At 45.5% G+C, this 13,516-nt stretch overlaps 3 non-coding genes across 3 annotated transcripts; all 3 read left to right on the forward strand.

Moving 5' to 3' along the window:
• Nucleotides 1-3,458: 3,458 nt before the first annotated feature.
• Nucleotides 3,459-3,530, forward strand: TRNAH-GUG (transfer RNA histidin (anticodon GUG)). The gene has a single exon. It is a non-coding gene; the product is annotated as a tRNA-His (tRNA).
• Nucleotides 3,531-5,928: 2,398 nt separating this feature from the next.
• On the forward strand, nucleotides 5,929-6,000 carry TRNAH-GUG (transfer RNA histidin (anticodon GUG)). Its single transcript has one exon. It is a non-coding gene; the product is annotated as a tRNA-His (tRNA).
• A 4,386-nt stretch (nucleotides 6,001-10,386) lies between these two features.
• On the forward strand, nucleotides 10,387-10,458 carry TRNAH-GUG (transfer RNA histidin (anticodon GUG)). Its single transcript has one exon. It is a non-coding gene; the product is annotated as a tRNA-His (tRNA).
• The last annotated feature ends 3,058 nt before the right edge of the window (nucleotides 10,459-13,516 follow it).

Here is a 13,516-nt window from a genome sequence, read left to right on the forward strand (position 1 = left end):
GGGTGAGACATTGAGGAGATATGATCCCCGTATGAAGCCGAGAGAAGGAGGAGGCGTGAACGTGCATCCATGTATGCAGGCGAGAAGGGAAGGAGCATTGGTCATGCATCCCTGCATGAGGGTGAGACAGGGAGGAGATATGATCCCCGTATGAAGCCGAGAGAAGGAGGAGGCGTGAACGTGCATCCATGTATGCGGGCGAGACAGGAAGGAGCATTGGTCATGCATCCCTGCATGAGGGTGAGACAGGGAGGAGATATGATCCCCGTATGAAGCCGATAGAAGGAGGAGGCGTGAACGTGCATCCATGTATGCAGGCGAGAAGGGAAGGAGCATTGGTCATGCATCCCTGCATGAGGGTGAGACAGGGAGGAGATATGATCCCCGTATGAAGCCGAGAGAAGGAGGAGGCGTGAACGTGCATCCATGTATGCGGGCGAGACAGGAAGGAGCCTTGGTCATGAATCCCTGCATGAGGGTGAGACAGGGAGGAGATATGATCCCCGTATGAAGCCGAGAGAAGGAGGAGGCGTGAACGTGCATCCATGTATGCGGGCGAGACGGGAAGGAGCATTGGTCATGCATCCCTTCCTGAGGGTGAGACAGGGAGGAGATAAAATCCCCGTATGAAGCCGAGAGAACGAGGAGACATGAACGTGCATCCATGTATGCGGGCGAGAAGGGAAGGAGCATTGGTCATGCATCCCTGCATGAGGGTGAGACAGGGGAGGAGATAAAATCCCTGTATGAAGCCAAGAGAACGAGGCGGCATGAACATGCATCCTTGTATGCAGGTGCGACATGGAGTCATCATGAACATGCATCCCTTTATAAGGACATAACATGGAGGACGCATGAACATGAATGCCTGAATTTTATGGTGGTGGCCTTCGGGTGATTTGGCACGTGCAATTGGTGAAGAGCACTTCTCCTGCGCAAAAAAATAAATGTACTATTAGCACCCCGGAGGGAGCCTCTGCACTTCTTATAGGGAGAAAACTCTGCAATGGAAGGGGACAGGGTCAATAACAGCTGTAAACTCTCACAAGACCATCACTGCTCTCACACTTTCCTGCTCTCAGGCTGGCGGGCCATTATCGGCCCTGGCTGCCGCACCATTGCCAGGTTTGTGTAACTGTAATATTTCTAATTGGCTCCACTTTGATGACTTTCATTTGGATTCCGACTTGATTATTGAGATCTTAAATAAGTGACTGGGGATCAGGTGTCCACTTATTCTCATGGATAACATCACAACCAACCTTTAATTCAAACATGAGTCATGACATCACAGATGGAGTACAGCTTATGATAGAGGTGGAACGTCACATTGTAGCAGCCCAAGTAGCTCGCCGTGATCGTATAGTGGTTAGTACTCTGCGTTGTGGCCACAGCAACCTCGGTCCGAGTCACGGCATTGCGGTGAGGCAATGTCACAGCATTTGGTCAGATATTTTACAATTTCCATTAATACATTGGCAATCTCTGTGGAGGACTGAAACAATTCGATATGTCCTGTTACTGTTATGAACCTTTTGTTTCTTTAATGCTCTTTGCACACTTTTTCATCGGGTGACTGTAATGTATTTCAACCAAATCTAATTAAGAGCGCATTATGTGTTGACATTTGCAGTACATGAAACATTATAACACTGCCATTTACGTCAATAACCACTAGCTTGATTAAGACATATGTATTGCAGCGACAGTATTTCCCAGTTACAAATTGGAATAAAAACAACATCCGCGAGGGATTGAACCAACGACATTTAACTGATGTTGCCAATGGAGCGCGTTACAGAGAGCGCAAGGTCCCGCCTTTACAGTCACACGCTGATGATAATACTGATGTTTAAATAAACAGGCATATCTGTGGACTTGTGGTCTTTCTACATTGGGACTCATAGTCTAGTCCTAGGCAATTGTAGGCACTGGCGTATCTTTTAGTGGAATGAGAGGCATTCTGTAGTCGCGTGAAAGGACCTTTCAAGTCAATCTGATCTGTATTGTCCTGTGAAAAAAAGCGTTCTTAGACACAGTGAGGAGTTTTTGGGGATAATGGGAAAATCATTTCCAACTAAATGACAGGAATTTCTTAGTCCAATCATGAGGTGTGCTAGGCTTTTTTATACTGTGGCAGAAAGAGAGAGAGTATAACAGTCATTATAAATAAAGGGCCAAGGAAGTGACAGTTTATGGAAGGAACAATTTGCACATAGTTTTAGAATGTGGTCAGGAGGAGGACAATGTGCTTACACATATGAAACATTAGAAGGTAGACATTATGGAAGCACATATATTTCTTTATTTTTATTGTATTTGGGGAGAGGGGGTTAATATAGCACGTCCAATGTGGAAAAGTGCTTTCCATAGCACCTTGCAGGTGGGCGACATCTAGAGCTGTGCAGTAGCCACCCATGCCCCAGACGTCAAAGAGAACAAGAAGTTACACATGTTGGAAGTGAGGGTGAGACATTGAGGAGATATGATCCCCGTATGAAGCCGAGAGAAGGAGGAGGCGTGAACGTGCATCCATGTATGCAGGCGAGAAGGGAAGGAGCATTGGTCATGCATCCCTGCATGAGGGTGAGACAGGGAGGAGATATGATCCCCGTATGAAGCCGAGAGAAGGAGGAGGCGTGAACGTGCATCCATGTATGCGCGCGAGACGGGAAGGAGCATTGATCATGCATCCCTTCCTGAGGGTGAGACAGGGAGGAGATAAAATCCCTGTATGAAGCCGAGAGAACGAGGAGACATGAACGTGCATCCATGTATGCGGGCGAGAAGGGAAGGAGCATTGGTCATGCATCCCTGCATGAGGGTGAGACAGGGAGGAGATAAAATCCCTGTATGAAGCCAAGAGAATGAGGCGGCATGAACATGCATCCTTGTATGCAGGTGTGACATGGAGTCATCATGAACATGCATCCCTTTATAAGGACATAACATGGAGGACGCATGAACATGAATGCCTGAATTTTATGGTGGTGGCCTTCGGGTGATTTGGCACGTGCAATTGGTGAAGAGCACTTCTCCTGCGCAAAAAAATAAATTTACTATTAGCACCCCGGAGGGAGCCTCTGCACTTCTTATAGGGAGAAAACTCTGCAATGGAAGGGGACAGGGTCAATAACAGCTGTAAACTCTCACAAGACCATCACTGCTCTCACACTTTCCTGCTCTCAGGCTGGCGGGCCATTATCGGCCCTGGCTGCCGCACGATTGCCAGGTTTGTGTAACTATATTATTTCTAATTGGCTCCACTTTGATGACTTTCATTTGGATTCTGACTTGATTATTGAGATCTTAAATAAGTGACTGGGGATCAGGTGTCCACTTATTCTCCTGGATAACATCACAACCAACCTTTAATTCAAACATGAGTCATGACATCACAGATGGAGTACAGCTTATGATAGAGGTGGAACGACACATTGTAGCAGCCCAAGTAGCTCGCCGTGATCGTATAGTGGTTAGTACTCTGCGTTGTGGCCGCAGCAACCTCGGTTCGAATCCGAGTCACGGCATTGCGGTGAGGCAATGTCACGGCAGTTGGGCAGATATTTTAGAATTTCCATTAATACATTGGCAATCTCTGTGGAGGACTGAAACAATTCGATATGTCCTGTTACTGTTATGAACCTTTTGTTTCTTTAATGCTCTTTGCACACTTTTTCATCGGGTGACTGTAATGTATTTCAACCAAATCTAATTAAGAGCGCATTATGTGGTGACATTTGCAGTACATGAAACATTATAACACTGCCATTTACGTCAATAACCACTAGCTTGATTAAGACATATGTATTGCAGCGACAGTATTTCCCAGTTACAAATGGGAATAAAAACAACATCCGCGAGGGATTGAACCAACGACATTTAACTGATGTTGCCAATGGAGCGCGTTACAGAGAGCGCAAGGTCCCGCCTTTACAGTCACACGCTGATGATAATACTGATGTTTAAATAAACAGGCATATCTGTGGACTTGTGGTCTTTCTACATTGGGACTCATAGTCTAGTCCTAGGCTATTGTAGGCACTGGCGTATCTTTTAGTGGAATGAGAGGCATTCTGTAGTCGCGTGAAAGGACCTTTCAAGTCAATCTGATCTGTATTGTCCTGTGAAAAAAAGCGTTCTTAGACACAGTGAGGAGTTTTTGGGGATAATGGGAAAATCATTTCCAACTAAATGACAGGAATTTCTTAGTCCAATCATGAGGTGTGCTAGGCTTTTTTATACTGTGGCGGAAAGAGAGAGAGTATAACAGTCATTATAAATAAAGGGCCAAGGAAGTGACAGTTTATGGAAGGAACAATTTGCACATAGTTTTAGAATGTGGTCAGGAGGAGGACAATGTGCTTACACATATGAAACATTAGAAGGTAGACATTATGGAAGCACATATATTTCTTTATTTTTATTGTATTTGGGAAGAGGGGGTTAATATAGCACGTCCAATGTGGAAAAGTGCTTTCCATAGCACCTTGCAGGTGGGCGACATCTAGAGCTGTGCAGTAGCCACCCATGCCCCAGACGTCAAAGAGAACAAGAAGTTACACATGTTGGAAGTGAGGGTGAGACATTGAGGAGATATGATCCCCGTATGAAGCCGAGAAAAGGAGGAGGCGTGAACGTGCATCCATGTATGCAGGCGAGAAGGGAAGGAGCATTGGTCATGCATCCCTGCATGAGGGTGAGACAGGGAGGAGATATGATCCCCGTATGAAGCCGAGAGAAGGAGGAGGCGTGAACGTGCATCCATGTATGCAGGCGAGAAGGGAAGGAGCATTGGTCATGCATCCCTGCATGAGGGTGAGACAGGGAGGAGATATGATCCCCGTATGAAGCCGAGAGAAGGAGGAGGCGTGAACGTGCATCCATGTATGCAGGCGAGAAGGGAAGGAGCATTGGTCATGCATCCCTGCATGAGGGTGAGACAGGGAGGAGATATGATCCCCGTATGAAGCCGAGAGAAGGAGGAGGCGTGAACGTGCATCCATGTATGCGCGCGAGACGGGAAGGAGCATTGATCATGCATCCCTTCCTGAGGGTGAGACAGGGAGGAGATAAAATCCCTGTATGAAGCCGAGAGAACGAGGAGACATGAACGTGCATCCATGTATGCGGGCGAGAAGGGAAGGAGCATTGGTCATGCATCCCTGCATGAGGGTGAGACAGGGAGGAGATAAAATCCCTGTATGAAGCCGAGAGAACGAGGAGACATGAACGTGCATCCATGTATGCGGGCGAGAAGGGAAGGAGCATTGGTCATGCATCCCTGCATGAGGGTGAGACAGGGAGGAGATAAAATCCCTGTATGAAGCCAAGAGAATGAGGCGGCATGAACATGCATCCTTGTATGCAGGTGTGACATGGAGTCATCATGAACATGCATCCCTTTATAAGGACATAACATGGAGGACGCATGAACATGAATGCCTGAATTTTATGGTGGTGGCCTTCGGGTGATTTGGCACGTGCAATTGGTGAAGAGCACTTCTCCTGCGCAAAAAAATAAATTTACTATTAGCACCCCGGAGGGAGCCTCTGCACTTCTTATAGGGAGAAAACTCTGCAATGGAAGGGGACAGGGTCAATAACAGCTGTAAACTCTCACAAGACCATCACTGCTCTCACACTTTCCTGCTCTCAGGCTGGCGGGCCATTATCGGCCCTGGCTGCCGCACGATTGCCAGGTTTGTGTAACTATATTATTTCTAATTGGCTCCACTTTGATGACTTTCATTTGGATTCTGACTTGATTATTGAGATCTTAAATAAGTGACTGGGGATCAGGTGTCCACTTATTCTCCTGGATAACATCACAACCAACCTTTAATTCAAACATGAGTCATGACATCACAGATGGAGTACAGCTTATGATAGAGGTGGAACGACACATTGTAGCAGCCCAAGTAGCTCGCCGTGATCGTATAGTGGTTAGTACTCTGCGTTGTGGCCGCAGCAACCTCGGTTCGAATCCGAGTCACGGCATTGCGGTGAGGCAATGTCACGGCAGTTGGGCAGATATTTTAGAATTTCCATTAATACATTGGCAATCTCTGTGGAGGACTGAAACAATTCGATATGTCCTGTTACTGTTATGAACCTTTTGTTTCTTTAATGCTCTTTCCACACTTTTTCATCGGGTGACTGTAATGTATTTCAACCAAATCTAAATAAGAGCGCATTATGTGGTGACATTTGCAGTACATGAAACATTATAACACTGCCATTTACGTCAATAACCACTAGCTTGATTAAGACATATGTATTGCAGCGACAGTATTTCCCAGTTACAAATGGGAATAAAAACAACATCCGCGAGGGATTGAACCAACGACATTAAACTGATGTTGCCAATGGAGCGCGTTACAGAGAGCGCGAGGTCCCGCCTTTACAGTCACACGCTGATGATAATACAGATGTTTAAATAAACAGGCATATCTGTGGACTTGTGGTCTTTCTACATTGGGACTCATAGTCTAGTCCTAGGCTATTGTAGGCACTGGCGTATCTTTTAGTGGAATGAGAGGCATTCTGTAGTCGCGTGAAAGGACCTTTCAAGTCAATCTGATCTGTATTGTCCTGTGAAAAAAAGCGTTCTTAGACACAGTGAGGAGTTTTTGGGGATAATGGGAAAATCATTTCCAACTAAATGACAGGAATTTCTTAGTCCAATCATGAGGTGTGCTAGGCTTTTTTATACTGTGGCGGAAAGAGAGAGAGTATAACAGTCATTATAAATAAAGGGCCAAGGAAGTGACAGTTTATGGAAGGAACAATTTGCACATAGTTTTAGAATGTGGTCAGGAGGAGGACAATGTGCTTACACATATGAAACATTAGAAAGTAGACATTATGGAAGCACATATATTTCTTTATTTTTATTGTATTTGGGGAGAGGGGGTTAATATAGCACGTCCAATGTGGAAAAGTGCTTTCCATAGCACCTTGCAGGTGGGCGACATCTAGAGCTGTGCAGTAGCCACCCATGCCCCAGACGTCAAAGAGAACAAGAAGTTACACATGTTGGAAGTGAGGGTGAGACATTGAGGAGATATGATCCCCGTATGAAGCCGAGAAAAGGAGGAGGCGTGAACGTGCATCCATGTATGCAGGCGAGAAGGGAAGGAGCATTGGTCATGCATCCCTGCATGAGGGTGAGACAGGGAGGAGATATGATCCCCGTATGAAGCCGAGAGAAGGAGGAGGCGTGAACGTGCATCCATGTATGCAGGCGAGAAGGGAAGGAGCATTGGTCATGCATCCCTGCATGAGGGTGAGACAGGGAGGAGATATGATCCCCGTATGAAGCCGAGAGAAGGAGGAGGCGTGAACGTGCATCCATGTATGCGGGCGAGACGGGAAGGAGCATTGATCATGCATCCCTTCCTGAGGGTGAGACAGGGAGGAGATAAAATCCCTGTATGAAGCCGAGAGAACGAGGAGACATGAACGTGCATCCATGTATGCGGGCGAGAAGGGAAGGAGCATTGGTCATGCATCCCTGCATGAGGGTGAGACAGGGAGGAGATAAAATCCCTGTATGAAGCCAAGAGAATGAGGCGGCATGAACATGCATCCTTGTATGCAGGTGTGACATGGAGTCATCATGAACATGCATCCCTTTATAAGGACATAACATGGAGGACGCATGAACATGAATGCCTGAATTTTATGGTGGTGGCCTTCGGGTGATTTGGCACGTGCAATTGGTGAAGAGCACTTCTCCTGCGCAAAAAAATAAATTTACTATTAGCACCCCGGAGGGAGCCTCTGCACTTCTTATAGGGAGAAAACTCTGCAATGGAAGGGGACTGGGTCAATAACAGCTGTAAACTCTCACAAGACCATCACTGCTCTCACACTTTCCTGCTCTCAGGCTGGCGGGCCATTATCAGCCCTGGCTGCCGCACGATTGCCAGGTTTGTGTAACTATATTATTTCTAATTGGCTCCACTTTGATGACTTTCATTTGGATTCTGACTTGATTATTGAGATCTTAAATAAGTGACTGGGGATCAGGTGTCCACTTATTCTCCTGGATAACATCACAACCAACCTTTAATTCAAACATGAGTCATGACATCACAGATGGAGTACAGCTTATGATAGAGGTGGAACGACACATTGTAGCAGCCCAAGTAGCTGATCGTATAGTGGTTAGTACTCTGCGTTGTGGCCGCAGCAACCTCGGTTCGAATCCGAGTCACGGCATTGCGGTGAGGCAATGTCACGGCAGTTGGGCAGATATTTTAGAATTTCCATTAATACATTGGCAATCTCTGTGGAGGACTGAAACAATTCGATATGTCCTGTTACTGTTATGAACCTTTTGTTTCTTTAATGCTCTTTGCACACTTTTTCATCGGGTGACTGTAATGTATTTCAACCAAATCTAATTAAGAGCGCATTATGTGGTGACATTTGCAGTACATGAAACATTATAACACTGCCATTTACGTCAATAACCACTAGCTTGATTAAGACATATGTATTGCAGCGACAGTATTTCCCAGTTACAAATGGGAATAAAAACAACATCCGCGAGGGATTGAACCAACGACATTTAACTGATGTTGCCAATGGAGCGCGTTACAGAGAGCGCGAGGTCCCGCCTTTACAGTCACACGCTGATGATAATACAGATGTTTAAATAAACAGGCATATCTGTGGACTTGTGGTCTTTCTACATTGGGACTCAGAGTCTAGTCCTAGGCTATTGTAGGCACTGGCGTATCTTTTAGTGGAATGAGAGGCATTCTGTAGTCGCGTGAAAGGACCTTTCAAGTCAATCTGATCTGTATTGTCCTGTGAAAAAAAGCGTTCTTAGACACAGTGAGGAGTTTTTGGGGATAATGGGAAAATCATTTCCAACTAAATGACAGGAATTTCTTAGTCCAATCATGAGGTGTGCTAGGCTTTTTTATACTGTGGCGGAAAGAGAGAGAGTATAACAGTCATTATAAATAAAGGGCCAAGGAAGTGACAGTTTATGGAAGGAACAATTTGCACATAGTTTTAGAATGTGGTCAGGAGGAGGACAATGTGCTTACACATATGAAACATTAGAAGGTAGACATTATGGAAGCACATATATTTCTTTATTTTTATTGTATTTGGGGAGAGGGGGTTAATATAGCACGTCCAATGTGGAAAAGTGCTTTCCATAGCACCTTGCAGGTGGGCGACATCTAGAGCTGTGCAGTAGCCACCCATGCCCCAGACGTCAAAGAGAACAAGAAGTTACACATGTTGGAAGTGAGGGTGAGACATTGAGGAGATATGATCCCCGTATGAAGCCGAGAAAAGGAGGAGGCGTGAACGTGCATCCATGTATGCAGGCGAGAAGGGAAGGAGCATTGGTCATGCATCCCTGCATGAGGGTGAGACAGGGAGGAGATATGATCCCCGTATGAAGCCGAGAGAAGGAGGAGGCGTGAACGTGCATCCATGTATGCAGGCGAGAAGGGAAGGAGCATTGGTCATGCATCCCTGCATGAGGGTGAGACAGGGAGGAGATATGATCCCCGTATGAAGCCGAGAGAAGGAGGAGGCGTGAACGTGCATCCATGTATGCGGGCGAGACGGGAAGGAGCATTGATCATGCATCCCTTCCTGAGGGTGAGACAGGGAGGAGATAAAATCCCTGTATGAAGCCGAGAGAACGAGGAGACATGAACGTGCATCCATGTATGCGGGAGAGAAGGGAAGGAGCATTGGTCATGCATCCCTGCATGAGGGTGAGACAGGGAGGAGATAAAATCCCTGTATGAAGCCAAGAGAATGAGGCGGCATGAACATGCATCCTTGTATGCAGGTGTGACATGGAGTCATCATGAACATGCATCCCTTTATAAGGACATAACATGGAGGACGCATGAACATGAATGCCTGAATTTTATGGTGGTGGCCTTCGGGTGATTTGGCACGTGCAATTGGTGAAGAGCACTTCTCCTGCGCAAAAAAATAAATTTACTATTAGCACCCCGGAGGGAGCCTCTGCACTTCTTATAGGGAGAAAACTCTGCAATGGAAGGGGACAGGGTCAATAACAGCTGTAAACTCTCACAAGACCATCACTGCTCTCACACTTTCCTGCTCTCAGGCTGGCGGGCCATTATCGGCCCTGGCTGCCGCACCATTGCCAGGTTTGTGTAACTATATTATTTCTAATTGGCTCCACTTTGATGACTTTCATTTGGATTCTGACTTGATTATTGAGATCTTAAATAAGTGACTGGGGATCAGGTGTCCACTTATTCTCATGGATAACATCACAACCAACCTTTAATTCAAACATGAGTCATGACATCACAGATGGAGTACAGCTTATGATAGAGGTGGAACGACACATTGTAGCAGCCCAAGTATCTCGCCGTGATCGTATAGTGGTTAGTACTCTGCGTTGTGGCCGCAGCAACCTCGGTTCGAATCCGAGTCACGGCATTGCGGTGAGGCAATGTCACGGCAGTTGGGCAGATATTTTAGAATTTCCATTAATACATTGGCAATCTCTGTGGAGGACTGAAACAATTCGATATGTCCTGTTACTTTTATGAACCTTTTGTTTCTTTAATGCTCTTTGCACACTTTTTCATCGGGTGACTGTAATGTATTTCAACCAAATCTAATTAAGAGCGCATTATGTGGTGACATTTGCAGTACATGAAACATTATAACACTGCCATTTACGTCAATAACCACTAGCTTGATTAAGACATATGTATTGCAGCGACAGTATTTCCCAGTTACAAATGGGAATAAAAACAACATCCGCGAGGGATTGAACCAACGACATTTAACTGATGTTGCCAATGGAGCGCGTTACAGAGAGCGCGAGGTCCCGCCTTTACAGTCACACGCTGATGATAATACAGATGTTTAAATAAACAGGCATATCTGTGGACTTGTGGTCTTTCTACATTGGGACTCATAGTCTAGTCCTAGGCTATTGTAGGCACTGGCGTATCTTTTAGTGGAATGAGAGGCATTCTGTAGTCGCGTGAAAGGACCTTTCAAGTCAATCTGATCTGTATTGTCCTGTGAAAAAAAGCGTTCTTAGACACAGTGAGGAGTTTTTGGGGATAATGGGAAAATCATTTCCAACTAAATGACAGGAATTTCTTAGTCCAATCATGAGGTGTGCTAGGCTTTTTTATACTGTGGCGGAAAGAGAGAGTATAACAGTCATTATAAATAAAGGGCCAAGGAAGTGACAGTTTATGGAAGGAACAATTTGCACATAGTTTTAGAATGTGGTCAGGAGGAGGACAATGTGCTTACACATATGAAACATTAGAAGGTAGACATTATGGAAGCGCATATATTTCTTTATTTTTATTGTATTTGGGGAGAGGGGGTTAATATAGCACGTCCAATGTGGAAAAGTGCTTTCCATAGCACCTTGCAGGTGGGCGAAATCTAGAGCTGTGCAGTAGCCACCCATGCCCCAGACGTCAAAGAGAACAAGAAGTTACACATGTTGGAAGTGAGGGTGAGACATTGAGGAGATATGATCCCCGTATGAAGCCGAGAGAAGGAGAAGGCGTGAACGTGCATCCATGTATGCAGGCGAGAAGGGAAGGAGCATTGGTCATGCATACCTGCATGAGGGTGAGACAGGGAGGAGATATGATCCCCGTATGAAGCCGAGAGAAGGAGGAGGCGTGAACGTGCATCCATGTATGCGGGCGAGACAGGAAGGAGCATTGGTCATGCATCCCTTCCTGAGGGTGAGACAGGGAGGAGATAAAATCCCCGTATGAAGCCGAGAGAACGAGGAGACATGAACGTGCATCCATGTATGCGGGCGAGAAGGGAAGGAGCATTGGTCATGCACCCCTGCATGAGGGTGAGACAGGGAGGAGATAAAATCCCTGTATGAAGCTAAGAGAACGAGGCGGCATGAACATGCATCCTTGTATGCAGGTGTGACATGGAGTCATCATGAACATGCATCCCTTTATAAGGACATAACATGGAGGACGCATGAACATAAATGCCTGAATTTTATGGTGGTGGCCTTCGGGTGATTTGGCACGTACAATTGGTGAAGAGCACTTCTCCTGCGCAAAAAAATAAATGTACTATTAGCACCCCAGAGGGAGCCTCTGCACTTCTTATAGGGAGAAAACTCTGCAATGGAAGGGGACAGGGTCAATAACAGCTGTAAACTCTCACAAGACCATCACTGCTCTCACACTTTCCTGCTCTCAGGCTGGCGGGCCATTATCGGCCCTGGCTGCCGCACCATTGCCAGGTTTATGTAACTATATTATTTCTAATTGGCTCCACTTTGATGACTTTCATTTGGATTCTGACTTGATTATTGAGATCTTAAATAAGTGACTGGGGATCAGGTGTCCACTTATTCTCATGGATAACATCACAACCAACCTTTAATTCAAACATGAGTCATGACATCACAGATGGAGTACAGCTTATGATAGAGGTGGAACGTCACTTTGTAACAGCCCAAGTAGCTCGCTGTGATCGCATAGTGGTTAGTACTCTGCGTTGTGGCCGCAGCAACCTCGGTTCGAATCCGAGTCACGGCAGTTGGGCAGATATTTTAGAATTTCCATTAATACATTGGCAATCTCTGTGGAGGACTGAAACAATTCGATATGTCCTGTTACTGTTATGAACCTTTTGTTTCTTTAATGCTCTTTGCACACTTTTCCATCGGGTGACTGTAATGTATTTCAACCAAATCTAATTAAGAGCGCATTATGTGGTGACATTTGCAGTACATGAAACATTATAACACTGCCATTTACGTCAATAACCACTAGCTTGATTAAGACATATGTATTGCAGCGACAGTATTTCCCAGTTACAAATGGGAATAAAAACAACATCCGCGAGGGATTGAACCAACGACATTTAACTGATGTTGCCAATGGAGCGCGTTACAGAGAGCGCGAGGTCCCGCCTTTACAGTCACACGCTGATGATAATACAGATGTTTAAATAAACAGGCATATCTGTGGACTTGTGGTCTTTCTACATTGGGACTCATAGTCTAGTCCTAGGCTATTGTAGGCACTGGCGTATCTTTTAGTGGAATGAGAGGCATTCTGTAGTCGCGTGAAAGGACCTTTCAAGTCAATCTGATCTGTATTGTCCTGTGAAAAAAAGCGTTCTTAGACACAGTGAGGAGTTTTTGGGGATAATGGGAAAATCATTTCCAACTAAATGACAGGAATTTCTTAGTCCAATCATGAGGTGTGCTAGGCTTTTTTATACTGTGGCGGAAAGAGAGAGAGTATAACAGTCATTATAAATAAAGGGCCAAGGAAGTGACAGTTTATGGAAGGAACAATTTGCACATAGTTTTAGAATGTGGTCAGGAGGAGGACAATGTGCTTACACATATGAAACATTAGAAGGTAGACATTATGGAAGCACATATATTTCTTTATTTTTATTGTATTTGGGGAGAGGGGGTTAATATAGCACGTCCAATGTGGAAAAGTGCTTTCCATAGCACCTTGCAGGTGGG

Source organism: Ambystoma mexicanum (assembly GCF_040938575.1).
Source record: "Ambystoma mexicanum isolate Mex_15411 chromosome 12 unlocalized genomic scaffold, UKY_AmexF1_1 Mex_chr12_unloc.1, whole genome shotgun sequence".
In the NCBI taxonomy this organism is placed as follows: domain Eukaryota; kingdom Metazoa; phylum Chordata; class Amphibia; order Caudata; family Ambystomatidae; genus Ambystoma; species Ambystoma mexicanum.